Source organism: Mustela nivalis (assembly GCF_964662115.1).
Source record: "Mustela nivalis genome assembly, chromosome: 3".
Taxonomy (NCBI): domain Eukaryota; kingdom Metazoa; phylum Chordata; class Mammalia; order Carnivora; family Mustelidae; genus Mustela; species Mustela nivalis.
Window position 1 is genome coordinate 7,005,559 of NC_139022.1, and position 27,864 is coordinate 7,033,422.

General features: G+C 38.8%; 1 pseudogene across 1 annotated transcript in view; it reads right to left on the bottom strand.

Moving 5' to 3' along the window:
• LOC309861007 (olfactory receptor 2L5-like) overlaps positions 1-21,858 on the bottom strand; it is an 87,326-nt pseudogene extending 65,468 nt beyond the window's left edge. The window contains exon 1 of the transcript in view: positions 21,165-21,858. The product of the transcript in view is annotated as an olfactory receptor 2L5-like (transcript). The remainder of the gene's footprint in view (positions 1-21,164) is intronic.
• Positions 21,859-27,864: the final 6,006 nt, after the last annotated feature.

Sequence of the window (27,864 nt, forward strand, 5' to 3'; positions counted from 1 at the left end):
CCCAGGCGGAATTACACCGCCCTTACCCAGGGCCGGGGTGAGTAATCCGCTCGGGTTTGCTTTCAGGAGCTTTTGTTCCCTGAGTGCTTTCCGTAGAGTTCCGGAGGATGGGAATACAAATGGCGGCCTCCTGGTCTCCGGCCCGGAGGAGCCGAGAGCCCAGGGCCACACTTCTCAGTGCGCCCTCAGAGAACAGGGCCCAGTTACTCCCGTCTGCCTGACCTCCGGCCGCGCTCCGAGCTCACCGAGCCTGCGACCAGTTCAAGGTAACACCGAGCTGCGAGCTTACTGTGGGCTCTGTCTCTGTAGCCAGCTTTCCCGTTCCAATACCTTCAAGCTCTGCGACACTCAGACACCCCCGATCCTTCTGTGACCCTGCGGGACCTGAGGCCACACTGACCCCGCGTGGGCTTCGCTCCGGTTTACCTCTGGAGCGATGTCCCTCAGCGGAACAGACTTTTAAAAGTCCTGATTTTGTGCTCCGTTGCTCCGCCACTTGCCGGGAGCCGGCCCCTCCCCCCGGGGTCTGTCTTCCCGTCGCTTTGGATTCACGTCTCCGCCGGTCCTACCTTTCAGAAAGTGGTTGTTTTTCTGTTTCCAGAATTGCTGTTCTTCTTGTCTTCGATCTGCCGGTGGATTTTCAGGTGTTTGCAATCTTTAGATAAGCTATGTAGCTGATCTCCGGCTAGCTGAAGCAGTCTCAGCCTGCTACTTCTCCGCCATCTTGACTCCTCCCTTCAAACTTATTTTTTAATATCATATCTACCGTATTCATTGTTGTTTTCCATTCTCTTCCTTTGTTAATTGCACCTGCATTCATATTCCACACTTTCTCTGCCTTTTAGTGATTTTAACTGAGGACTTATCTCTCTCTCTCTCTTATTATTATTTTTTGCTGTATATTTTACAGATTTTTAATTATTTTTAATTTCCATTGCCCTACAGCTTGCAATTTACATTTTTAACTAATCCTAGGTCACTTTTGAATAAACAATATCATTTCAACATAGTGTGAGAAACTTCTAATAAAAAAGCAAATATAATTTCTTTCTCCCACCCTTGTACTTTTGCTGTCATAAATTTTATTTATTAATTTTATTTATGTACAACACATATATGCATATATATGGAATATGTAATTATACAAAATTAAACATATTGGTGCTATTGTTATTTTAAACAAAGTATTATTTTAGGTCAATTAAGAATAAGAAAATATATTTGAAATATTTTACCTTTCCTTATTCCCTTTTCAATACCTTTATTCCTATTTGTTAGTCTGTTTCATTCCCTTTAAAGTACTTCTTTTCATATTCTTTTTCAAAACAATTTTATTAGAAACACATTCCTTTAATTTTTTTTTATTTTCCTTTGAAAATATTTCTTTCTATTTCACAGTGAAAAATAATATTACAAGGTACAGTATTCTACAATGATTTTTTTTCTCTCCTAGCACTTTATGTATGTATTTCACTCAATTCTTTCCTTGTTTATGTGGTTTTTTTTTTTTTATGGCATTGTTAAGTGGTTTATTACATCTTTGCACTAGAGAAGTAATATTTCTTTTTTCTTTTTTTTTTAACTTTTTATTTTTTATAAACATATATTTTTATCCCCAGTGGTACAGGTCTGTGAATCACCAGGTTTACACACTTCACAGCACTCACCAAAGCACATACCCTCCCGAATGTCCATAATCCCACCCCCTTCTCCCAAACCCCCTCCCCCCAGCAACCCTCAGTTTGTTTTGTGAGATTAAGAGTCACTTATGGTTTGTCTCCCTCCCAATCCCATCTTGTTTCATTTATTCTCCTCCTACCCACTTAAGCCTCCATGTTGCATCACCACTTCCTCATATCAGGGAGATCATATGATAGTTGTCTTTCTCCGCTTGACTTATTTCGCTAAGCATGATACGCTCTAGTTCCATCCATGTTGTCGCAAATGGCAAGATTTCATTTCTTTTGATGGCTGCATAGTATTCCATTGTGTATATATACCACATCTTCTTGATCCATTCATCTGTGGATGGACATCTAGGTTCTTTCCATAGTTTGGCTATTGTGGACATTGCTGCTATAAACATTCGGGTGCATGTGCCCCTTTGGATCACTACATTTGTATCTTTAGGGTAAATACCCAATAGTGCAATTGCTGGGTCATAGGGCAGTTCTATTTTCAACATTCTGAGGAACCTCCATGCTGTTTTCCAGAGTGGCTGCACCAGCTTGCATTCCCACCAACAGTGTAGGAGGGTTCCCCTTTCTCCGCATCCTCGCCAGCATCTGTCATTTCCTGACTTGTTGATTTTAGCCATTCTGACTGGTGTGAGGTGATATCTCATTGTGGTTTTGATTTGTATTTCCCTGATGCCGAGTGATATGGAGCACTTTTTCATGTGTCTGTTGGCCATCTGGATGTCTTCTTTGCAGAAATGTCTGTTCATGTCCTCTGCCCATTTCTTGATTGGATTATTTGTTCTTTGGGTGTTGAGTTTGCTAAGTTCTTTATAGATTCTGGACACTAGTCCTTTATCTGATATGTCGTTTGCAAATATCTTCTCCCATTCTGTCAGTTGTCTTTTGATTTTGTTAACTGTTTCCTTTGCTGTGCAAAAGCTTTTGATCTTGATGAAATCCCAATAGTTCATTTTTTCCCTTGCTTCCCTTGCCTTTTGTGTTGTTCCTAGGAAGATGTTGCTGCGGCAGAGGTCGAAGAGGTTGCTGCCTGTGTTCTCCTCAAGGATTTTGATGGATTCCTTTGGCACATTGAGGTCCTTCATCCATTATGAGTCTATTTTTGTGTGTGGTGTAAGGAAATGGTCCAATTTCATTTTTCTGCATGTGGCTGTCCAATTTTCCCAGCACCATTTATTGAAGAGGCTGTCTTTTTTCCATTGGACATTCTTTCCTGCTTTGTCGAAGATGAGTTGACCATAGATTTGAGGGTCTATTTCTGGGCTCTCTATTCTGTTCCATTGATCTATGTGTCTGTTTTTGTGCCAGTACCATGCTGTCTTGATGATGACAGCTTTGTAATAGAGCTTGAAGTCCGGAATTGTGATGCCACCAACGTTGGCTTTCTTTTTCAATATCCCTTTGGCTATTCGAGGTCTTTTCTGGTTCCATATAAATTTTAGCATTATTTGTTCCATTTCTTTGAAAAAGATGGATGGTACTTTGATAGGAATTGCATTAAATGTGTAGATTGCTTTAGGTAGCATAGACATTTTCACAATATTTATTCTTCCAATCCAGGAGCATGGAACATTTTTCCATTTCTTTGTGTCTTCCTCAATTTCTTTCATGAGTACTTTATAGTTTTCTGAGTATAGATTCTGTGTCTCTTTGGTTAGGTTTATTCCTAGGTATCTTATGGTTTTGGATGCAATTGTAAATGGGATTGACTCCTTAATATCTCTTTCTTCTGTCTTGCTGTTGGTGTAGAGAAATGCAACTGATTTCTGTGCATTGATTTTATATCCTGACACTTTACTGAATTCCTGTATAAGTTCTAGCAGTTTTGGAGTGGAGTCTTTTGGGTTTTCCACATATAGTATCATATCATCTGCGAAGAGTGATAATTTGACTTCTTCTTTGCCGATTTGGATGCCTTTAATTTCTTTTTGTTGTCTGATTGCTGAGGCTAGGACCTCTAGTACTATGTTGAATAGCAGTGGTGATAATGGACATCCCTGCCGTGTTCCTGACCTTAGCGGGAAAGCTTTCAGTTTTTCTCCATTGAGAATGATATTTGCGGTGGGTTTTTCATAGATGGCTTTGATGATATTGAGGTATGTGCCCTCTATCCCTACACTTTGAAGAGTTTTGATCAGGAAGGGATGCTGTACTTTGACAAATGCTTTTTCAGCATCTATTGAAAGTATCATATGGTTCTTGTTCTTTCTTTTATTGATGTGTTGTATCACATTGACTGATTTGCGGATGTTGAACCAACCTTGCAGCCCTGGAATTAATCCCACTTGGTCGTGGTGAATAATCTTTTTAATGTACTGTTGAATCCTATTGGCTAGTATTTTGTTGAGTATTTTCGCATCTGTGTTCATCAAGGATATCGGTCTATAGCTCTCTTTTTTGGTGGGATCCTTGTCTGGTTTTGGGATCAAGGTGATGCTGGCCTCATAAAATGAGTTTGGAAGTTTTCCTTCCATTTCTATGTTTTGGAACAGTTTCAGGAGAATAGGAATTAGTTCTTCTTTAAATGTTTGGTAGAATTCCCCCGGGAAGCCATCTGGCCCTGGGCTTTTGTTTGTTTGGAGATTTTTAATGACTGTTTCAATCTCCTTACTGATTATGGGTCTGTTCAGGCTTTCTATTTCTTCCTGGTTCAGTTGTGGTAGTTTATATGTTTCTAGGAATGCATCCATTTCTTCCAGATTGTCAAATTTATTGCTGTAGAGTTGCTCATAGTATGTTCTTATAATAGTTTGTATTTCTTTGGTGTTAGTTGTGATCTCTCCTCTTTCATTCATGATTTTATTTATTTGGGTCCTTTCTCTTTTCTTTTTGATAAGTCGGGTCAGGGGTTTATCAATTTTATTAATTCTTTCAAAGAACCAGCTCCTAGTTTCGTTGATTTGTTCTATTGTTTTTTTGGTTTCTATTTCATTGATTTCTGCTCTGATCTTTATGATTTCTCTTCTCCTGCTGGGCTTAGGGTTTCTTTCTTGTTCTTTCTCCAGCTCCTTTATGTGTAGAGTTAGGTTGTGTACCTGAGACCTTTCTTGTTTCTTGAGAAAGGCTTGTACCGGTATATATTTTCCTCTCAGGACTGCCTTTATTGTGTCCCACAGATTTTGAACCGTTGTATTTTCATTATCATTTGTTTCCATGATTTTTTTCAATTCTTCTTTAATTTCCCGGTTGACCCATTCATTCTTTAGAAGGATACTGTTTAGTCTCCATGTATTTGGGTTCTTTCCAAACTTCCTTTTGTGGTTGAGTTCTAGCTTTAGAGCATTGTGGTCTGAAAATATGCAGGGAATGATCCCAATCTTTTGATACTGGTTGAGTCCTGATTTAGGACCGAGGATGTGATCTATTCTGGAGAATGTTCCATGTGCACTAGAGAAGAATGTTTATTCTGTTGCTTTGGGATGAAATGTTCTGAATATATCTGTGATGTCCATCTGGTCCAGTGTGTCGTTTAAGGCCTTTATTTCCTTGCTGATCTTTTGCTCGGATGACCTGTCCATTTCAGTGAGGGGAGTGTTAAAGTCCCCTACTATTATTGTATTGTTGTTGATGTGTTTCTTTGATTTTGTTATTAATTGGTTTATATAGTTGGCTGCTCCCACGTTGGGGGCATAGATATTTAAAATTGTTAAATCTTCTTGTTGGACAGACCCTTTGAGTATGATATAGTGTCCTTCCTCATCTCTTATTATAGTCTTTGGTTTAAAATCTAATTGATCTGATATAAGGATTGCCACTCCTGCTTTCTTCTGATGTCCATTAGCATGGTAAATTCTTTTCCACCCCCTCACTTTAAATCTGGAGGTGTCTTCGGGCTTAAAATGAGTTTCTTGGAGGCAACATATAGATGGGTTTTGTGTTTTTATCCATTCTGATATCCTGTGTCTTTTGACAGGGGCATTTAGCCCATTCACATTCAGGGTAACTATTGAGAGATATGAATTTAGTGCCATTGTATTGCCTGTAAGGTGACTGTTACTGTATATGGTCTCTGTTCCTTTCTGATCTACCACTTGTAGGCTCTCTCTTTGCTTAGAGGACCCCTTTCAATATTTCCTGTAGAGCTGGTTTGGTATTTGCAAATTCTTTCAGTTGTTGTTTGTCCTGGAAGCTTTTAATCTCTCCTTCTATTTTCAATGATAGCCTAGCTGGATATAGTATTCTTGGCTGCATGTTTTTCTCGTTTAGTGCTCTAAAAATATCATGCCAGCTCTTTCTGGCCTGCCAGGTCTCTGTGGATAAGTCAGCTGCCAATCTAATATTTTTACCATTGTATGTTACAGACTTCTTTTCCCGGGCTGCTTTCAGGATTTTCTCTTTGTCACTGAGACTTGTAAATTTTACTATTAGGTGACGGGGTGTGGGCCTATTCTTATTGAATTTGAGGGGCGTTCTCTGAACCTCCTGAATTTTGATGCTCGTTCCCTTTGCCATATTGGGGAAATTCTCCCCCAATAATTCTCTCCAGTATACCTTCTGCTCCCCTCTCTCTTTCTTCTTCTTCTGGAATCCCAATTATTCTAATGTTGTTTCGTCTTATGGTGTCACTTAATTCTCGAATTCTCCCCTCGTGGTCTAGTAGCTGTTTGTCCCTCTTTTGCTCAGCTTCTTTATTCTCTGTCATTTGGTCTTCTATATCACTAATTCTTTCTTCTGCCTCATTTATCCTAGCAGTGAGAGCCTCCATTTTTTATTGCACCTCATTAATAGCTTTTTTGATTTCAACTTGGTTAGATTTTAGTTCTTTTATTTCTCCAGAAAGGGCTTTTATATCTCTCGAGAGGGTTTCTCTAATATCTTCCATGCCTTTTTCGAGCCCGGCTAGAACCTTGAGAATTGTCATTCTGAACTCTAGATCTGACATATTACCGATGTCTGTATTGATTAGGTCCCTAGCCTTCGGTACTGCCTCTTGTTCTTTTTTTTGCGTTGAATTTTTACGTCTTGTCATTTTGGCCAGATAAGAGTAAATGAAGGGGCAAGTAAAATACTAAAAGGGTGGCAACAACCCCAGGAAAATATGCTTTAACTAAATTAGAAGAGATCCAAAATCGTGAGTGGGGAGAAAGGGGATAAAAAGAGGTTCAAAAAGAAAGAAAGAAAAAAAAAAAAAAGAAAAAAGGAAAGAAAAAAAAAGAAAAGAAAAAAATTTTTTTTTTAAAAAAAGAAAACACCTGAGAAAAATGTAAAAAAGAAAAAATATATATATTAGATAAACTAGTAAAAAATCGTTAAAAAAAGAAAAAGGTAACAGTTAAAAAAAAAAATTTTACCCGAAGGCGAGAAGAAAAAGAAAAAAAAAAAAAATGAAAAGAAAAAATTAAATTAACTGCAAGACTAAAAAAAAAAAAAAAAAAAAATCACAGGAAAAAAGCCATGAGTTCCGTGCTTGGCTTTCTCCTCCTCTGGAATTCTGCTGCTCTCCTTGGTATTGAAACCGCACTCCTTGGTAGGTGAACTTGGTCTCGGCTGGATTTCTTGTTGATCTTCTGGGGGAGGGGCCTGTTGTAGTGATTCTCAAGTGTCTTTGCCCCAGGTGGAATTGCACCTCCCTTACCCGGGGCCGGGATGAGTAATCCGCTCGGGTTTGCTTTCAGGAACTTTTGTTCCCTGAGTGCTTTCCGTAGAGTTCCGGAGGACGGGAATACAAATGGCGGCCTCCTGGTCTCCAGCCCGGAGGAGCCGAGAGCCCAGGGCCCCACTCCTCAGTGCGCCCTCAGAGAACAGGGCCCAGTTACTCCCGTCTGCCTGACCTCCGGCCGCACTCCGAGCTCACCGAGCCTGCGACCAGTTCAAGGTGACACCGAGCTGCGAGCTTACTGTCGGCTCTGTTTCTGTAGCCGGCTTTCCCGTTCCAATACCCGCAAGCTCTGCGACACTCAGACACCCCCGATCCTTCTGTGACCCTGCGGGACCTGAGGCCACGCTGACCCCGCGTGGGCTTCGCCCCGGTTTAGCCTCTGGAGTGATGTCCCTCAGCGGAACAGACTTTTTTTTTTTTTTTTTTTTTTTTTTTTTTTTTAATTTATTTTTTATTTTCAGCATAACAGTATTCATTATTTTCCACCACACCCAGTGCTCCATGCAATTCGTGCCCTCTATAATACCCACCACCTAGTACCCCAACCTCCCACCCCCCACCCCTTCAAAACCCTCAGATTGTTTTTCAGAGTCCATAGTCTCTCATGGTTCACCTCCCCTTCCAATTTCCCCCAACTCCCTTCTCCTCTCTAACTCCCCATGTCCTCCATGCTATTTGTTATGCTCCACAAATAAGTGAAACCATATGATAATTGACTCTCTCTGCTTGACTTATTTCACTCAGCATAATAATCTCTTCCAGTCCCGTCCATGTTGCTACAAAAGTTGGGTATTGGTCCTTTCTTTTTTTTTTTTTTTTTTTTTTTTTTTATAAACATATATTTTTTTTTTTTTTGTTAAAGATTTTATTTATTTATTTGACAGAGAGCGATCACAAGTAGGCAGAGAGGCAGGCAGAGAGAGAGGAGGAAGCAGGCTCCCTGCTGAGCAGAGAGCCCGATGCGGGACTCGATCCCAGGCCCCTGGGATCACGACCTGAGCCGAAGGCAGAGGCTTAACCCACTGAGCCACCCAGGCGCCCCTAAACATATATTTTTATCCCCAGGGGTACAGGTCTGTGAATCACCAGGTTTACACACTTCACAGCACTCACCAAAGCACATACCCTCCCCAATGTCCATAATCCCACCCCCTTCTCCCAAACCCCCTCCCCCCAGCAACCCTCAGTTTGTTTTGTGAGATTAAGAGTCACTTATGGTTTGTCTCCCTCCCAATCCCATCTTGTTTCATTTATTCTTCTCCTACCCACTTAAGCCTCCATGTTGCATCACCACTTCCTCATATCAGGGAGATCATATGATAGTTGTCTTTCTCTGCTTGACTTATTTCGCTAAGCATGATACGCTCTAGTTCCATCCATGTTGTCGCAAATGGCAAGATTTCATTTCTTTTGATGGCTGCATAGTATTCCATTGTGTATATATACCACATCTTCTTGATCCATTCATCTGTGGATGGACATCTAGGTTCTTTCCATAGTTTGGCTATTGTGGACATTGCTGCTATAAACATTCGGGTGCATGTGCCCCTTTGGATCACTACATTTGTATCTTTAGGGTAAATACCCAATAGTGCAATTGCTGGGTCATAGGGTAGTTCTATTTTCAACATTCTGAGGAACCTCCATGCTGTTTTCCAGAGTGGCTGCACCAGCTTGCATTCCCACCAACAGTGTAGGAGGGTTCCCCTTTCTCCACATCCTCGCCAGCATCTGTCATTTCCTGACTTGTTGATTTTAGCCATTCTGACTGGTGTGAGGTGATATCTCATTGTGGTTTTGATTTGTATTTCCCTGATGCCGAGTGATATGGAGCACTTTTTCATGTGTCTGTTGGCCATCTGGATGTCTTCTTTGCAGAAATGTCTGTTCATGTCCTCTGCCCATTTCTTGATTGGATTATTTGTTCTTTGGGTGTTGAGTTTCCTAAGTTCTTTATAGATTCTGGACACTAGTCCTTTATCTGATATGTCGTTTGCAAATATCTTCTCCCATTCTGTCAGTTGTCTTTTGATTTTGTTAACTGTTTCCTTTGCTGTGCAAAAGCTTTTGATCTTGATGAAATCCCAATAGTTCATTTTTTCCCTTGCTTCCCTTGCCTTTTGCGTTGTTCCTAGGAAGATGTTGCTGCGGCAGAGGTCGAAGAGGTTGCTGCCTGTGTTCTCCTCAAGGATTTTGATGGATTCCTTTCGCACATTGAGGTCCTTCATCCATTTTGAGTCTATTTTTGTGTGTGGTGTAAGGAAATGGTCCAATTTCATTTTTCTGCATGTGGCTGTCCAATTTTCCCAGCACCATTTATTGAAGAGGCTGTCTTTTTTCCATTGGACATTCTTTCCTGCTTTGTCGAAGATGAGTTGACCATAGATTTGAGGGTCTATTTCTGGGCTCTCTATTCTGTTCCATTGATCTATGTGTCTGTTTTTGTGCCAGTACCATGCTGTCTTGATGATGACAGCTTTGTAATAGAGCTTGAAGTCCGGAATTGTGATGCCACCAACGTTGGCTTTCTTTTTCAATATCCCTTTGGCTATTCGAGGTCTTTTCTGGTTCCATATAAATTTTAGCATTATTTGTTCCATTTCTTTGAAAAAGATGGATGGTACTTTGATAGGAATTGCATTAAATGTGTAGATTGCTTTAGGTAGCATAGACATTTTCACAATATTTATTCTTCCAATCCAGGAGCATGGAACATTTTTCCATTTCTTTGTGTCTTCCTCAATTTCTTTCATGAGTACTTTATAGTTTTCTGAGTATAGATTCTGTGTCTCTTTGGTTAGGTTTATTCCTAGGTATCTTATGGTTTTGGATGCAATTGTAAATGGGATTGACTCCTTAATATCTCTTTCTTCTGTCTTGCTGTTGGTGTAGAGAAATGCAACTGATTTCTGTGCATTGATTTTATATCCTGACACTTTACTGAATTCCTGTATAAGTTCTAGCAGTTTTGGAGTGGAGTCTTTTGGGTTTTCCACATATAGTATCATATCATCTGCGAAGAGTGATAATTTGACTTCTTCTTTGCCGATTTGGATGCCTTTAATTTCCTTTTGTTGTCTGATTGCTGAGGCTAGGACCTCTAGTACTATGTTGAATAGCAGTGGTGATAATGGACATCCCTGCCGTGTTCCTGACCTTAGTGGAAAAGCTTTCAGTTTTTCTCCATTGAGAATGATATTTGCGGTGGGTTTTTCATAGATGGCTTTGATGATATTGAGGTATGTGCCCTCTATCCCTACACTTTGAAGAGTTTTGATCAGGAAGGGATGCTGTACTTTGTCAAATGCTTTTTCAGCATCTATTGAAAGTATCATATGGTTCTTGTTCTTTCTTTTATTGATGTGTTGTATCACATTGACTGATTTGCGGATGTTGAACCAACCTTGCAGCCCTGGAATAAATCCCACTTGGTCGTGGTGAATAATCTTTTTAATGTACTGTTGAATCCTATTGGCTAGTATTTTGTTGAGTATTTTCGCATCTGTGTTCATCAAGGATATCGGTCTATAGCTCTCTTTTTTGGTGGGATCCTTGTCTGGTTTTGGGATCAAGGTGATGCTGGCCTCATAAAATGAGTGTGGAAGTTTTCCTTCCATTTCTATGTTTTGGAACAGTTTCAGGAGAATAGGAATTAGTTCTTCTTTAAATGTTTGGTAGAATTCCCCCGGGAAGCCATCTGGCCCTGGGCTTTTGTTTGTTTGGAGATTTTTAATGACTGTTTCAATCTCCTTACTGATTATGGGTCTGTTCAGGCTTTCTATTTCTTCCTGGTTCAGTTGTGGTAGTTTATATGTTTCTAGGAATGCATCCATTTCTTCCAGATTGTCAAATTTATTGCTGTAGAGTTGCTCATAGTATGTTCTTATAATAGTTTGTATTTCTTTGGTGTTAGTTGTGATCTCTCCTCTTTCATTCATGATTTTATTTATTTGGGTCCTTTCTCTTTTCTTTTTGATAAGTCGGGTCAGGGGTTTATCAATTTTATTAATTCTTTCAAAGAACCAGCTCCTAGTTTCGTTGATTTGTTCTATTGTTTTTTTGGTTTCTATTTCATTGATTTCTGCTCTGATCTTTATGATTTCTCTTCTCCTGCTGGGCTTAGGGTTTCTTTCTTGTTCTTTCTCCAGCTCCTTTATGTGTAGAGTTAGGTTGTGTACCTGAGACCTTTCTTGTTTCTTGAGAAAGGCTTGTACCGGTATATATTTTCCTCTCAGGACTGCCTTTATTGTGTCCCACAGATTTTGAACCGTTGTATTTTCATTATCATTTGTTTCCATGATTTTTTTCAATTCTTCTTTAATTTCCCGGTTGACCCATTCATTCTTTAGAAGGATACTGTTTAGTCTCCATGTATTTGGGTTCTTTCCAAACTTCCTTTTGTGGTTGAGTTCTAGCTTTAGAGCATTGTGGTCTGAAAATATGCAGGGAATGATCCCAATCTTTTGATACTGGTTGAGTCCTGATTTAGGACCGAGGATGTGATCTATTCTGGAGAATGTTCCATGTGCACTAGAGAAGAATGTTTATTCTGTTGCTTTGGGATGAAATGTTCTGAATATATCTGTGATGTCCATCTGGTCCAGTGTGTCGTTTAAGGCCTTTATTTCCTTGCTGATCTTTTGCTCGGATGACCTGTCCATTTCAGTGAGGGGAGTGTTAAAGTCCCCTACTATTATTGTATTGTTGTTGATGTGTTTCTTTGATTTTGTTATTAATTGGTTTATATAGTTGGCTGCTCCCACGTTGGGGGCATAGATATTTAAAATTGTTAAATCTTCTTGTTGGACAGACCCTTTGAGTATGATATAGTGTCCTTCCTCATCTCTTATTATAGTCTTTGGTTTAAAATCTAATTGATCTGATATAAGGATTGCCACTCCTGCTTTCTTCTGATGTCCATTAGCATGGTAAATTCTTTTCCACCCCCTCACTTTAAATCTGGAGGTGTCTTCGGGCTTAAAATGAGTTTCTTGGAGGCAACATATAGATGGGTTTTGTGTTTTTATCCATTCTGATATCCTGTGTCTTTTGACAGGGGCATTTAGCCCATTCACATTCAGGGTAACTATTGAGAGATATGAATTTAGTGCCATTGTATTGCCTGTAAGGTGACTGTTACTGTATATGGTCTCTGTTCCTTTCTGATCTACCACTTGTAGGCTCTCTCTTTGCTTAGAGGACCCCTTTCAATATTTCCTGTAGAGCTGGTTTGGTATTTGCAAATTCTTTCAGTTGTTGTTTGTCCTGGAAGCTTTTAATCTCTCCTTCTATTTTCAATGATAGCCTAGCTGGATATAGTATTCTTGGCTGCATGTTTTTCTCGTTTAGTGCTCTAAAAATATCATGCCAGCTCTTTCTGGCCTGCCAGGTCTCTGTGGATAAGTCAGCTGCCAATCTAATATTTTTACCATTGTATGTTACAGACTTCTTTTCCCGGGCTGCTTTCAGGATTTTCTCTTTGTCACTGAGACTTGTAAATTTTACTATTAGGTGACGGGGTGTGGGCCTATTCTTATTGAATTTGAGGGGCGTTCTCTGAACCTCCTGAATTTTGATGCTCGTTCCCTTTGCCATATTGGGGAAATTCTCCCCCAATAATTCTCTCCAGTATACCTTCTGCTCCCCTCTCTCTTTCTTCTTCTTCTGGAATCCCAATTATTCTAATGTTGTTTCGTCTTATGGTGTCACTTAATTCTCGAATTCTCCCCTCGTGGTCTAGTAGCTGTTTGTCCCTCTTTTGCTCAGCTTCTTTATTCTCTGTCATTTGGTCTTCTATATCACTAATTCTTTCTTCTGCCTCATTTATCCTAGCAGTGAGAGCCTCCATTTTTTATTGCACCTCATTAATAGCTTTTTTGATTTCAACTTGGTTAGATTTTAGTTCTTTTATTTCTCCAGAAAGGGCTTTTATATCTCTCGAGAGGGTTTCTCTAATATCTTCCATGCCTTTTTCGAGCCCGGCTAGAACCTTGAGAATTGTCATTCTGAACTCTAGATCTGACATATTACCGATGTCTGTATTGATTAGGTCCCTAGCCTTCGGTACTGCCTCTTGTTCTTTTTTTTGCGTTGAATTTTTACGTCTTGTCATTTTGGCCAGATAAGAGTAAATGAAGGGGCAAGTAAAATACTAAAAGGGTGGCAACAACCCCAGGAAAATATGCTTTAACTAAATTAGAAGAGATCCAAAATCGTGAGTGGGGAGAAAGGGGATAAAAAGAGGTTCAAAAAGAAAGAAAGAAAAAAAAAAAAAAAGAAAAAAGGAAAGAAAAAAAAAGAAAAGAAAAAAATTTTTTTTTTTAAAAAAAGAAAACACCTGAGAAAAATGTAAAAAAGAAAAAATATATATATTAGATAAACTAGTAAAAAATCGTTAAAAAAAGAAAAAGGTAACAGTTAAAAAAAAAAATTTTACCCGAAGGCGAGAAGAAAAAGAAAAAAAAAAAAATGAAAAGAAAAAATTAAATTAACTGCAAGACTAAAAAAAAAAAAAAAAAAAAATCACAGGAAAAAAGCCATGAGTTCCGTGCTTGGCTTTCTCCTCCTCTGGAATTCTGCTGCTCTCCTTGGTATTGAAACCGCACTCCTTGGTAGGTGAACTTGGTCTCGGCTGGATTTCTTGTTGATCTTCTGGGGGAGGGGCCTGTTGTAGTGATTCTCAAGTGTCTTTGCCCCAGGCGGAATTGCACCTCCCTTACCCGGGGCCGGGATGAGTAATCCGCTCGGGTTTGCTTTCAGGAACTTTTGTTCCCTGAGTGCTTTCCGTAGAGTTCCGGAGGACGGGAATACAAATGGCGGCCTCCTGGTCTCCGGCCCGGAGGAGCCGAGAGCCCAGGGCCCCACTCCTCAGTGCGCCCTCAGAGAACAGGGCCCAGTTACTCCCGTCTGCCTGACCTCCGGCCGCACTCCGAGCTCACCGAGCCTGCGACCAGTTCAAGGTGACACCGAGCTGCGAGCTTACTGTCGGCTCTGTTTCTGTAGCCGGCTTTCCCGTTCCAATACCCGCAAGCTCTGCGACACTCAGACACCCCCGATCCTTCTGTGACCCTGCGGGACCTGAGGCCACGCTGACCCCGCGTGGGCTTCGCCCCGGTTTAGCCTCTGGAGTGATGTCCCTCAGCGGAACAGACTTTTAAAAGTCCTGATTTTGTGCGCGGTTGCTCCGCCGCTTGCGGGAGCCGGCCCCTCCCCCCGGGGTCTATCTTCCCGTCGCTTTGGATTCACTTCTCCGCCGGTCCTACCTTTCAGAAAGTGGTTGTTTTTCTGTTTCCAGAATTGCTGTTCTTCTTCTCTTCGATCTGCCGATGGATTTTCAGGTGTTTGCAATCTTTAGATAAGCTATCTAGCTGATCTCCAGCTAGCTGAAGCAGTCTCAGCTTGCTACTTCTCCGCCATCTTGACTCCTCCTCCTCCTTGTTTATGTGGTTTATAAGAAGTCAGATATAATTCTTAACTTTGATTATAGATAAAGTGTTATTTTCTTCGTGTTTCTTCAGGATTTTTCATATCTTGGTTCTCTAAAATTAGAAAATTTTATACTTAAGTATTGTGTTTACCTGTATTTGGCATTTAAACTTCTCAGTGTCCTTTGAGCTTCCTTGATTTGTAATTTGGTTAAAAATAATTTCCTTTGGTCTTTTTATTTTTGAATGTTCCCATTTTGTTTTTATTTTTTTTAAACTTTTTATTGTTTTATGCAATTCTTGGGTATTAAGAAGCTTTTAAAATTATTTTTCTTGACATGGGACAATGACATTTACTGTAACACAAAGGACAAAATAAAATTAAGGAACCTAAATAACAATGAGCTTATTACATACTTTTGAAATTTTGTGTATGTTTTAAGTATTTTTTTCATTAAATGACATGTTTTTAAATAAATGACCAGGAACAGATGCTGTATTTTGTCAATTGCTTTTTCTGCATCAACTGAGAGGATCATGTGGTTCTTCTCTCTTCTCTTATTGATTTGTTTTATCACATTGATTGATCTGTTGGTTCTGAACCACACTTGCATCCCAGGGGTAAATCCCACCTGGTCATGGTGGATAATTTTCTTAATGTGCTGTTAGATCCTATTAGCTAGGATCTTGTTGAGAATCCTGGCTTCTATATTCATCAGGGATGTTGGACTGAAATTCTCCTTTTTGATAGGATCTTTGCTTGGTTTGGGGATAAAGATAATGCTGGCTTCAAGGAATCTGGCAATTTTCCCTCTGTTTCTATTTTTTGAAACAGCTTCAGGAAAATAGGTATTTTTTTTTTCTTTGAATGTTTGGTAGAATTCCCCAGGGAATCCGTCAGGATGAAGACCAATATTTCTTCATTATCATTGGTTTCCATGATTTTTTTAAGTTCTTTTTTGATTTACTGGTGGATCCAAACATTCTTGGAAAGGATGGTCTTTAGCTTCCATGTGTTTGAATTGTTTCCAAACTTTTTCTTGTGGTTGCGTTCCAGTTTCAAAACATTGTGGTCTTAGAATATGCAGGGAATAATCTCAGTCTATTGGTATTGGTTGAGCCCTGTTTTGTGACCCAGAATATAGTCTATTCTCGACAAAGTTCCATGTGCACTCAAGAAGAATGAGTATTATGCAATTTTAGTATGAAATGTTCTGTATATATAGATGAGTTTCCATCTGGTCCAATGTGTCATTCAAAGCTCTTGTTTCTATGTTGATTTTCTGCATAGATAATCTGTCTTTTGCTGAGAACAGTGTGTAAAGATCCCCTAAAATTAATGTATTCATATAACTATGACTCTTTATTTTGATTAAAAGTTGGCTTATGTAGGTGGCTGCTCCCATGTTGGGGGCATAGGTATTTACAATTTTTAGACCTTCTTGGTGGATAGACCCTTTAAGAACGATGTAGGGTCCTTCTGTACCTCTGACTACAATCTTAAATATAAAATCTAATTTATCTGATATGAGAATTGCTACCCCAGCTTTCTTTTGAAGCCCACTGGCATGAAATATTCTTCTCCATCCCTTCACTTTAGTCTGGATATATTTTATGTTCCAAATGTGTCTCTTGTAGACAGTATATGGATGGTTCTTGTCATTTTATTCAATCTGCAATCCTGTGTTCTTATATGGGAGCATTTACTCTGTTCACATTGAGAATGATTATTGAAAGATATGTTTTTATTGACGTCATGTTGCCTGTGAAGTCCTTGTTTCTATAGATTGTGTCTGTAAATTTCTATTCTATGTCACTCTTGGGTTCTTTCTTCTTTTATAGAACTCCCCTTAGTATTCTTTTTATGTAGTGCCAGCTTGGTGGTCACATACTCTTTTAGACCTCGCCAGTCTTGGAAGCTCTTTATCTCTCCATCCATTCTGAATGTCACTCTTGCTGGATAAACATATTTTGAAAATTATTTTGAAAATAATGAATTTTACATAGTTCTGACACACAATGCGTCATGTAGGAAGATAACTGAGGCAGTTATCACTGAGACAGAACCACTGTTTTAGCAGAAGTCTAGAGTCTAATGTAGAGGGTTTTTTGTTTGTTTGTTTTGTTTTGTATCTGACTTTTCATTTGACATATTTAATTATAATAAAATTTCTGTTTTCTGTGGTAGGACCTAAGTACACACTCCCTTGTTAGCTCTTAATTTTTGTCCGGGGAAAATACACTGCACCAAATTATTTTATTACAAACGTTAGCTTGGTGTAACTTCCTCAACAGTAGTGTATTCACCAGGCTCCCAGAAAAGATCATCATGTTGTTCTGGGACTGTAAATGGTTCCCAGGAGATGCAAAATGAGGTTTCCACGTGAAGCAATTTTGGAAATTGCTTGTAATCATGGACATTTAAGATCTAATTGGCCAGCCATTCTGGAGAATCCACAAACCACTTACTCTTTTTTAATCATAATTGTTTATAATTAAATTTTTTTAGTAAATAAATATACTTCAGCTTATAACTTTAGCTAATCATATTCTGAATCATATTTTAATTAGGTTAAGAACAGTAAATGCTTAGAAGTATTTGGTTATTGATAATAAGTCATAAATATTATCTTTTCTCCATATTTCAGACTTAAATTTTGTGGCATGAGGCAATTATTTCAGAAGCACGAAACTGTTTATTTTTTAAAGTTTTGCTATAATACCATGCAATCCTTTGTAATTAGAATTTTTTTTATTATGTATTAGAAAAAAGCAGTCATACCTGTGTCATTGCAAAATAAGGTTTTTAATCATTTAATAATCACAAATTTTCTAAATGTTAAATTGGCTTTAGTATAAAAACATAAAATTTATATCATTTCTTCTAAAATATGGATTTCCTATTTTGGGAAAAAGTGATAATTTTCAAGTCTCATACATTATCATCCATCATTGTTCTCATTGGGATAATCCATGGTTTCTTAGATGGTAATTATAGTTTCCTTCTTCCCTCATGTCCTTAGAAAATAAAGAGTATAGTAGAGTCTCTCCTAATGGTAATGGACCTTCATCCATTGTAAGGTTAAACTGAGATTAATAATAGGAACTTTGTAGGGAAATGACCGAGTAGGTACAGCTGCTCAAAATACTGAAGTGGAAATGTTGTTGCAAAACAAACCTCCAAAGCTAGTCTTCTGGAATTAAAAGAATAGCAAATGGAAAATAACATGTTCATTGCAGGTGTTATATCATAAGTTTATAATAGTGGTTATATGAGACATACAATTTTGACATGTATTAAGGAATCATTTGAGTTTTTCAGATTGATTAATTTGCACAGACGAGTTTTTTTTTCTTTTCAGTGTTCCAGAATTCATTGTTTATGCACCACAGCCATCATATTAAAGTAGCTGTCATTCTTCCACAGCCCATTTTGTATTTATCCAACTCTAATTATATATACCTAAGATTTCTTCCTCAAGAATTAGGGGTGCCTTGTTGGCTCAGTCATTAAGCACCTGCTTTTGGCTCAGGTTATAATGCCTGATAATATGGTATCAAGGTCTGTATTGGGCTCCCTACTTAGTGAGATTCCTGATTCTCCTTGTCTCTCTCGCTCTGCTTGTGTTCCTTCTCTCATTGTCTCTCTCTCTGTCAAATGAATAAATAAAATATTTAAAAAAAAGAAGAATCAGTTTAAGTGTGCCTGAGTGGCTCAGTTAGTTAAACACCTGCCTTCAGTTTAGGTAGTGAATCCAGGGTCCTGGCATAAAACCCAGCATAAACCTTCCTGCCCAACTGGGGTCATGGGGTCTGCTTCTCCATCCCCACCCACTAATTGTGCTATCTTTCCCTTACTCACTCTGTATCTCAACTAAATAAAATATTAAAAAGAAAAGAATCATCCAGTTTGGGATGCTTGGGGTAGCATCGTTAGTTAGCTATCTGCCTCTTGGTTTTGGCTCAAGTCAAGATCTCAGAGTAGTAACATCCAGCCCTCTTCTTGGGCTCCACACTCAGCATGGAGTATGCTTGTGTTTTCTTGTGTTTTTCTCCCCTCTCCCTTTGCATCTTGACCCTTCTCTCCTTCCTTCTCTCTCACTCTCTTTCTAAAATAAATAAACCTTAAAAAATAATCACCCAGACTATTTCAGAGATCTTCTCAAAAAAGATAGAAACTTTTTATCAAAGATTTTATTTTATTTTACTTTATTATTTTTTTGACAGAGAGAGAGAACACATGCAGGGAAAACAGCAGGTAGAGTGGGAGAAACAGGACATTGACTTCAGGACCATGGAAACATGATCTGAACTGAAGACAGACACTTAAATTACTGAGTCACCCAGGTACCCCAGAAAGATTCAAATGTTTTATATTTCCTCTCTAGTGATGTGAGAAATTCTAATTTATGCAGAGGTCTCTGACAAACCTCTATATCTATCACCTAGAAAACTGGGAGATAGGAGAACTAATATATATCAGTTAAGAATACACTATGATAGAAATAAAACAAATAATATTTTGGTTATCAATAGAATGACCAAAGTTATGGGATTTATTGTTTTTATATTATTTTAGTCACCTTGGGATATATATTTTAAATACAGTAGAACTATTATAGTGAATGATACCATCAACTAGGCAATTACTATTTTAATTTCTACATATTAGAAAAACCTGGAAACAAGATAGAGGAAACTATGTCCTTTATATTTACTAAAAATTACCATAACAAACATAGAACAAGTGTTTAGAAATGTATAACTATTTGGTCAAATCTCAATTATTTTAATCTTCTAGATGTTTTAGTCCTCTTCAGTCTCAAAATAATAGTGTCCTTAAGGTACAAGTAATCTACTTCTTTCTTCTTTTTTTTAAAATTTTTTATTTTTTATAAACATGTATTTTTATCCCCAGGGGTACAGGTCTGTGAATCACCAGGTTTACACACTTCACAGCACTCACCAAAGCACATACCCTCCCCAATGTCCATAATCCCACCCCCTTCTCCCAAACCCCCTCCCACCAGCAACCCTCAGTTTGTTTTGTGAGATTAAGAGTCACTTATGGTTTGTCTCCCTCCCAATCCCATCTTGTTTCATTTATTAAAAAATAGACTCAAAATGGATCAAGGACCTCAATTGCGAAAGGAATCCATCAAAATCCTTGAGGAGAACACAGGCAGCAACCTCTTCGACCTCTGCCGCAGCAACATCTTCCTAGGAACAACGCAAAAGGCAAGGGAAGCAAGGGAAAAAATGAACTGTTGGGATTTCATCAAGATCAAAAGCTTTTGCACAGCAAAGGAAACAGTTAACAAAATCAAAAGACAACTGACAGAATGGGAGAAGATATTTGCAAATGACATATCAGATAAAGGACTAGTGTCCAGAATCTATAAAGAACTTAGCAAACTCAACACCCAAAGAACAAATAATCCAATCAAGAAATGGGCAGAGGACATGAACAGACATTTCTGCAAAGAAGACATCCAGATGGCCAACAGACACATGAAAAAGTGCTCCATATCACTCGGCATCAGGGAAATACAAATCAAAACCACAATGAGATATCACCTCACACCAGTCAGAATGGCTAAAATCAACAAGTCAGGAAATGACAGATGCTGGCGAGGATGCGGAGAAAGGGGAACCCTCCTACACTGTTGGTGGAAATGCAAGCTGGTGCAACCACTCTGGAAAACAGCATGGAGGTTCCTCAAAATGTTGAAAATAGAACTGCCCTATGACCCATCAATAGCACTACTGGGTATTTACCCTAAGGATACAAACGTAGTGATCCAAAGGGGCACGTGCACCTGAATGTTTATAGCAGCAATGTCCACAATAGCCAAAGTATGGAAAGAACCTAGATGTCCATCAACAGATGAATGGATCAAGAAGATGTGGTATATATACACAATGGAATACTATGCAGCCATCAAAAGAAATGAAATCTTGCCATTTGCGACAACATGGATGGAACTAGAGCGTGTCATGCTTAGCGAAATAAGTGAAGCAGAGAAAGACAACTATCATATGATCTCTCTGATATGAGGAAGTGGTGATGCAACATGGGGGCTTAAGTGGGTAGGAGAAGAATAAATGATACTTCTTTGTTCTTAAAGTACAAGTAATTTTGTTCTTAAATTACAAGTAATCTACTTCTAAGGCCACAGTACTAAAGAAAACTTACTCTACGGTTTTATAGAGCACATTCTCTGAATCACTCTTCTCAGGGCCCTTATCACCTCCTTGTTTCTCAGGCTGTAGATGATGGGGTTAAGCATTAGGTTCCAATGGTGTAGAAGACATCCAAGACCTTGTCCTCTGTGGGGGATGGGAAAGACCTTAGGCATAGATAAGTGTGATCAAAAGGTGCATAGTAGAGAGTCACCACAGTGATATGAGTGCTTCAGGTTGAATAGGGCTTCTTCCTGTCCTCTGTTGATTGCATGTGGCAGATGGCAAGGAGAACCCAGCCAAAGAAACATGCAATTCCAATTAAAGGAAACACCATCAAGATGGTGGTGCTCACAAACAGTGTGTACTCATAGACCCAGATGTCCATGCAGGCCATAGTCAACATAGCCAGTACATCACAGAAAAAAAATGGTTGATGATTCTGGATTGACAGTAAGGGATTTGGAGGGCATATATAGTGTGGGCACAGGAGTTGATAGATCCTATTGTCTATGGTATCATTATCATTAGCACACAGACTTCTTTGTTCATGAGAATGGGATAGTGAAGAGGAAAACAAATAGCTACATAATGATGATAGGCCATAGATGTCAAGTGTAGTGCTTTTGTAATGGCAAAAGTCAAGAAGAAGAAGCTCTGAACCCCACAACCAATAAGTGAAATAGACTCATTTCCAGAGAGATAATTGAAAGCCATCTTGGGGACAATGGTGGAGATGTAGTTAAGGTCCATGAGGGAGAGCTAAGTAGAAAATACATGGGTGTGTGGAGATAGGTGTCCAAGAGGATAAGGATGATCATGGATAGATTATCATAAAGAGCCATTAAGAAAATAAGTGCAATGAGAATAAAAAAAAAAAAAGGAGGCCAATACTTGATGGTGGAAACAATCTCAATAAAAGGAAATCAGTTAATGTTTGGTTGTAATTTTCCATATTCTTGTTTGGTTTCACTGGAAAAAGAGAAAAACACATGTAATGTATATATATAACATATAAGCATATATATGGAAATACCCAATTCCTTAAGTAAATAAGGCTTCCTATTTTGAGAAAGCAGTTCTATTTGTTTTATAAATATACAGGCTAAAGTGGTAAGCATTTACATTCAAAATATTCTATAAAGAATTAATGAAATAATGAAAAGAAAAAATATATATCTACCTTAATAGGATATTAATAATTCTATGCGCTTCATAAATCACATATTAAAAATACCAAATATTTTAATTCAATATAAACTTAATTCATTTTCCAAATAATGAAAATGTTTATATTAGTTCAAATACTCATTTGATTCATAGGAATAAATTTAGTAATACGTGTAAAATGTTTATGTTTTCATTAAAGGTTATATTACACTTTCAGGCATATATATATATAGCTATAACAAATTTTTTTTCATGTTGATAAGCTGGATTTCCTTCTTGTCATTGTGTTCTACCTTGTTGAATAAACCTTCCTGAAAATCAGTTACCAGTTCATGCTGTGGACTCAGAAAAGTACAAGTGTTTATTTTCTAATAACATCAGGTATAAGTAAACAGTAATAATTTTTATATTCCTCCATTACCATTACTTTCAACCTTCCATTTCAATTTCTTAGTCTAGAGCAGACCCTTCTCCAGAAGTCTTCTATAAACCATGCCTATTGCAGTCTTCACTAATTTGCTGGAGCATCCCCAAAAAGAAGAGTGAAGGTTTAAAATATCTTAAGGAGCCTGGGAAAATAGCAAAGTGAAAGGGCCATTAAATGATTCATCCCATGTATATAACTAGGTAATATGCACAAAAGTATAAATAACCCAGAGAAGGACCCACAGAGTGGCATAGGAAACTCCACAAATAAAGGTAGAAAAGAAGCCACTTTGAATAACATAGCAAAGCCAGGGAGATGTTTGATGAGAAAAACAAATCAAGAGCATCCATAATAGGGAAGAAACCACTATCATGGGGAAAAGTGATTAATAGTCTATCCCACTGGTGTCCCACATGAGGAAGACAATTTCCCATAATATTCGACTATGGGAGAAAGAGGGCTGTTTTACAAGATTTCTTTCAACTAGTAGAAATTAAAGCCTGGGGGGGGGAGATAAGATGGCGGGGAAGTAAGAAGAGGCGCCCTTTCAACCTGTACCCTAAAGTGAGCTGATTACCCACCAAAGAACTCCAATCACCCATGAAATCAGCTGGAGATCAGAATTATACACATCTGGATCTCTACAGAGGCAGAGGACACCAGTGGTCAGGTAAAGTGGAGTGGGAACGTCAGACTGATATCGGAAGATAAACAAAAGGGGGAGGGAGCCACCAGTGGCAACTGATTGGAAAGTAAAATGCCTAATATGAGAGCCCTGCATCTGGGGAACCAGCATTAACTTGGAGACTGGTTGAAAGCACTCAAAGAGAGCAAAGGACCATGGGCATGGAGGGGGGTTTGTGGGAATCGGGGTGGATAGGGACAAGGGCTTAAGTCCCGGGACCCAGGAAAGCCTCCCCTGGTGCTGAGCCAGAGAGAGTGCGGTGGAGAAACCAGGTCTTGGATTGTGAGCCGCCAGTGTGCCTGAGAATATGTGGGGTCCATCTCCTGTAAGGGCCTGGGAGCCTGGCCAGAGGGAAGAACACCAAGCCATGCTACAGAGCCTGAGAGAAGTGCGACCCTCACCCTCCCCTGAGAGAGGTGCATGAAGGCCCAGCCTGGCGTTCTTAGGCCTGCACCATTTCACCAGAGCCTGAGAAGTATGCGAGACCCTTACCCTCCCCTATGAGAGGTGCATGCAAGCCCGGCGCTCTTAGAACGAGAGAGACCATGCACTCCCAGCCCAGACCAGAATGAAAATCTCAGTGTGTGTGATCACTGCTTGGAACCTCTCTGGCAGTCTGGACCTGCTCAGACAGCCACCGCTGCTGTGGTTTTGGGTACAAGCAGAAGATCCTGCATCCCCAGGGTCCACGACTTGGAACCTGCTCTGCAGCCGCCAAGGGGGAATTTATTTGGGCTCTGCAACACCCACAGGAGAGCAGACTGAAGCTTCTCTCTAGGAGGGGCATCAGGGTGCAGTTTGCTTTCCTCTAAACCTAAAAAGCCATCTAAAGTGGTCAAGGCGAGAGGGAAAAAAAAGAAAAAGTGAACAAACATAAAAGCTTCCAGAGAACAAAAGCCTGAAAAAAATGGTTTCCTCAGAGCCCAACCCCTTGAAGGGGGCAGGAGGACTTAACGCAGGGAACATCATTAACTGAAAACCCATGTGACAGGCCCCTAATGCAGAAAACCAACCAGGAAAGAAAAAAAAAAAAAAACCACAAGAGAACAACCACCACTACTTCATAGGACAAAATTTATTTTTAATTCATTCCACCTATTCTGGCTCATATTTTTCTATATATAATTTTTTAACCTATTTACCATCACAGTGAGATGTACAGTACATCAAATTCCACAATAACCTTCTAACCTGAACTTTTTGATACATACACCGGTGTTTTCCTTTTGCATTTCTATTTTTTAAATTTCTTTTTCTTTTAATTTTCAGTTTACTTCAGTCTAGTTTATTCCTTTTTTTAATTTTTATTTTCTAATATTCACTTAGAGTTAAACATCAAGGTAATCCCCTTTCTCCAATCAATGCTACCCCTATAAGTAAACCAATTTTTAATCCCCTTTTTCTTAGGAAAGTGGAGGCCTTTAACAAATATATCAAGATACATCCAGGAAGAATCAAAACAACCTTCCTCACCCACACTGAGAATTTATTACAACTCTCCCATCTTTTTCTTTCACCAGTGTTTCTGGGTTTTCGTCTTAGTCTTGATAGTTAATAAATCTTACACTTGGGGTTCTTTTTGACGAGGCTCTTCCTTTTATTATATATATATATATATATATATATATATATATATATATATATACACATATATATATATATTCTCTCTTGTCATATGCTTTTATCAGTCTTTTTGTTTGTATACTTCATAAATTTTACCTTAGGGCCCATATGGACTGAACCTTCTTTTATCTTCCCTTTTATTCCTGTCACTCCCTCTCTCTTTTCTCTTTTCTTTTTCCTCTCATTTGGGTGTGGAATCCTGATTGCTCAGGAGCCTTCCAGGGTGCACCTTGACTGCACTATGGTCAATACATCCAGCTACATCCATTCAGCCATCTCTCACCAAAATGCCTAGGAGGAGGAATGCTCAACAGAAGAAAAATACAGAGGATGGGCCTTCTGCAACAGAGGTAACAGCTATCAACACACAATATGTCGGAAAGAGAATTCAGGCTAACAATTGTCCAAGCAGTAGCTAGGTTGGAGAAATCCATGGATGACTAAACAGAATTGATTAGGGCCAAACTGAATTGACCAGAGATGATGTTAATAATGTTAGGGAAGAGCTGAAAGCTACCAGGATGAGGTTCACAATGCTCTCAATGAGTTCTAATCTAATCTAAATTATCTGAAATCTAGGGTAACTGAGACAGAAGATAGAATTAGTGATCTGGAGGACAAACATAGAGAGAAATGATCAGGAGGAAGCCTGTAACAAACAGCTTAGAAGCCACGAAAACAGAATCAGGGAAATAAATGATGTCATGAAACATTCCAACATCAGAATTATTGGAATCTCTGAAAGGGAGGAGAAAGAAAGAAGTCTAGAAGATAAAGTGGAACAAGTTCTTCATGAACATTTTCCCAGTGTCGTGAATGGAACCAGCATTCATGTACTAGAGTTTGAAAGGTCTCCACCCAAGATTATAGATTCCAGAAAAATATCAGGCATCTGATAGTCAAATTGAGGAATCATAACTGTAGGTATAATCACTTGAAAGCTGCTAGGATAAAGAGGCTCCTGACTTACATAGGAAAGCCCATGAGAATAACTTCAGACCTTTCCACAGAGACCTGGAAAGCCAGAAAGGCCTGGCAAGATATATTCAGGGCACTAAATGAGAAGAACATGCAACCAAGAATACTTTATCCATCAAGACTGACATTCAAAATGGATGGAGAGATAAAGAGTTTCCAGGACCAGCAAGGCTTAAAAGACTATGCAACCACCAAGCTGACACTGCAGGAAATATTAAGGTGTGTTCTATGAAAGAGGAAAAATCCAAAGAATAGCATTGAACAGAAATATAGGGACAATCTACAGAAATAAAGACTTCTAATGTAACACGATGCCCATAAAAACGTATCTATCAATAATCACTATCAAGGTGAATAACCTGAATGCACCCATAAAACAGCACAGGGTTGCAGATTGGATAAAACGACAGGAACCATTCATATGTTGTCTACGGAGACCCATTTTGAACCTCAAGATACATGCAGACTGAATGTGAAGGGATGGAGAAGCATCTTTCATGCCAATGGGCCTCAAAAGAAGGCTGGGGTAGCAATTCTTATATCAGAAAAATTAGATTTTAAACTAAAGACTTTAGTCAGAAATACAGAAGGACAATACATTATTCTTAAAGGGACAATCGACCAAGATGATCTAACAATTGTAAATATCTATGCCCCCAATATGGGTCCAGCCAATTACATAAGAAACCTGTTAATCCACATAAAGAGTCATCTTGATATGAATACATCAATAGCAGGAGATCTTACACACCTCTCTCAGAAATAGACAGATCATTGAAGCAGAAAATCAGTAAAGAAACCAGAGACTTCAATGACAAATTGGATCAGAGCGACCCTCATAGATATATACAGAACATTCCACCCTAAAACAACAGAATACTCATTCTTCTAAAGTGCACATGGAATCTTCTCCAGAATAGACCGCATACTGGGTCACAAATCAGGACTCAACCGATACCAAAAGACTGAGATTATTGCCTGCACATTCACAGGGCACAATGCTTTGAAACTGGAGCTCAATCACAAGGTAAAGTTCAGAATTAACTCAAACACATGGAAGCTAAAGACCACCTTGCTTAAGAATGCTTGAATCAACCAGGAGATCAAAAAAGAACTAAAACTATTCATGGAAACCAATGAGAATGAAGACACTTTGGTCCAAAACCTATGTGATACAGCAAAGGCAATCCTTAGGGGGAAATATATAGCCATCCAAGCCTCCTTTAAAAATATTGAAAAATTCACAACACCCCAGCAGTCTCTACACGTTAAAGAACTGAATAATCAACAACAAATCAAACCAACTCCACACATAAGAAGGGAAATAATGAAGATTAGAGCTGAAATCAATGAGGTTGAATCTAGATATACAGTAGAACGTATCAATGAAACTAGAAACTGGTTTTTTGAAAGAATCAATAAGATCCATACCATTGGCCAAACTAATCCAAAAGAAAAGAGAGAAAGCCCAAATCCATAAAATTATGAATGAAATGGGAGAGATCAGAATGAACACCAAGGAAGTAGGAACAATCATCAGAAGTTATTATCAACAGTTATATGCCAGTAAGCTAAGCAATCTAGATGAAATGAAAGCATTCCTGAAAAACTATAAACTCCCAAAATTGAACCAGGAAGAAATTGACAACCTGAATAGACCAATATCTAGTAAGGAGATTGAAGCAGTGATCAAAAACCACCCAAAAAACAAGAGCCCAGGTCCTGCTGGATTCCATGGGGAATTCTTCCAAACTCTCAAAGAGGAAATAAAACCTATTCTACTGAAGCTGTTTCAAAAAATTGAAGCAGAAGTAAAACTTCCAGACTCTTTCTATGAAGCCAGCATTACCCTGATCCACAAACCAGGCAAAGACCCTACTAAAAAGGAGAATTTCAGACAAATATCACTGAAGAACATGGATGCTAAGAGTCTCAACAAGATCCTAGCCAACAGGATCCAAAAGCACATTGAAAAGATTATCCACCATGTACAGGTGGGTTTTATTCCTGGGATACAAGGATTGTTCAACATTCGCAAATCAATCAATGTGATACAACAAATTAATATGAGAAGAGAG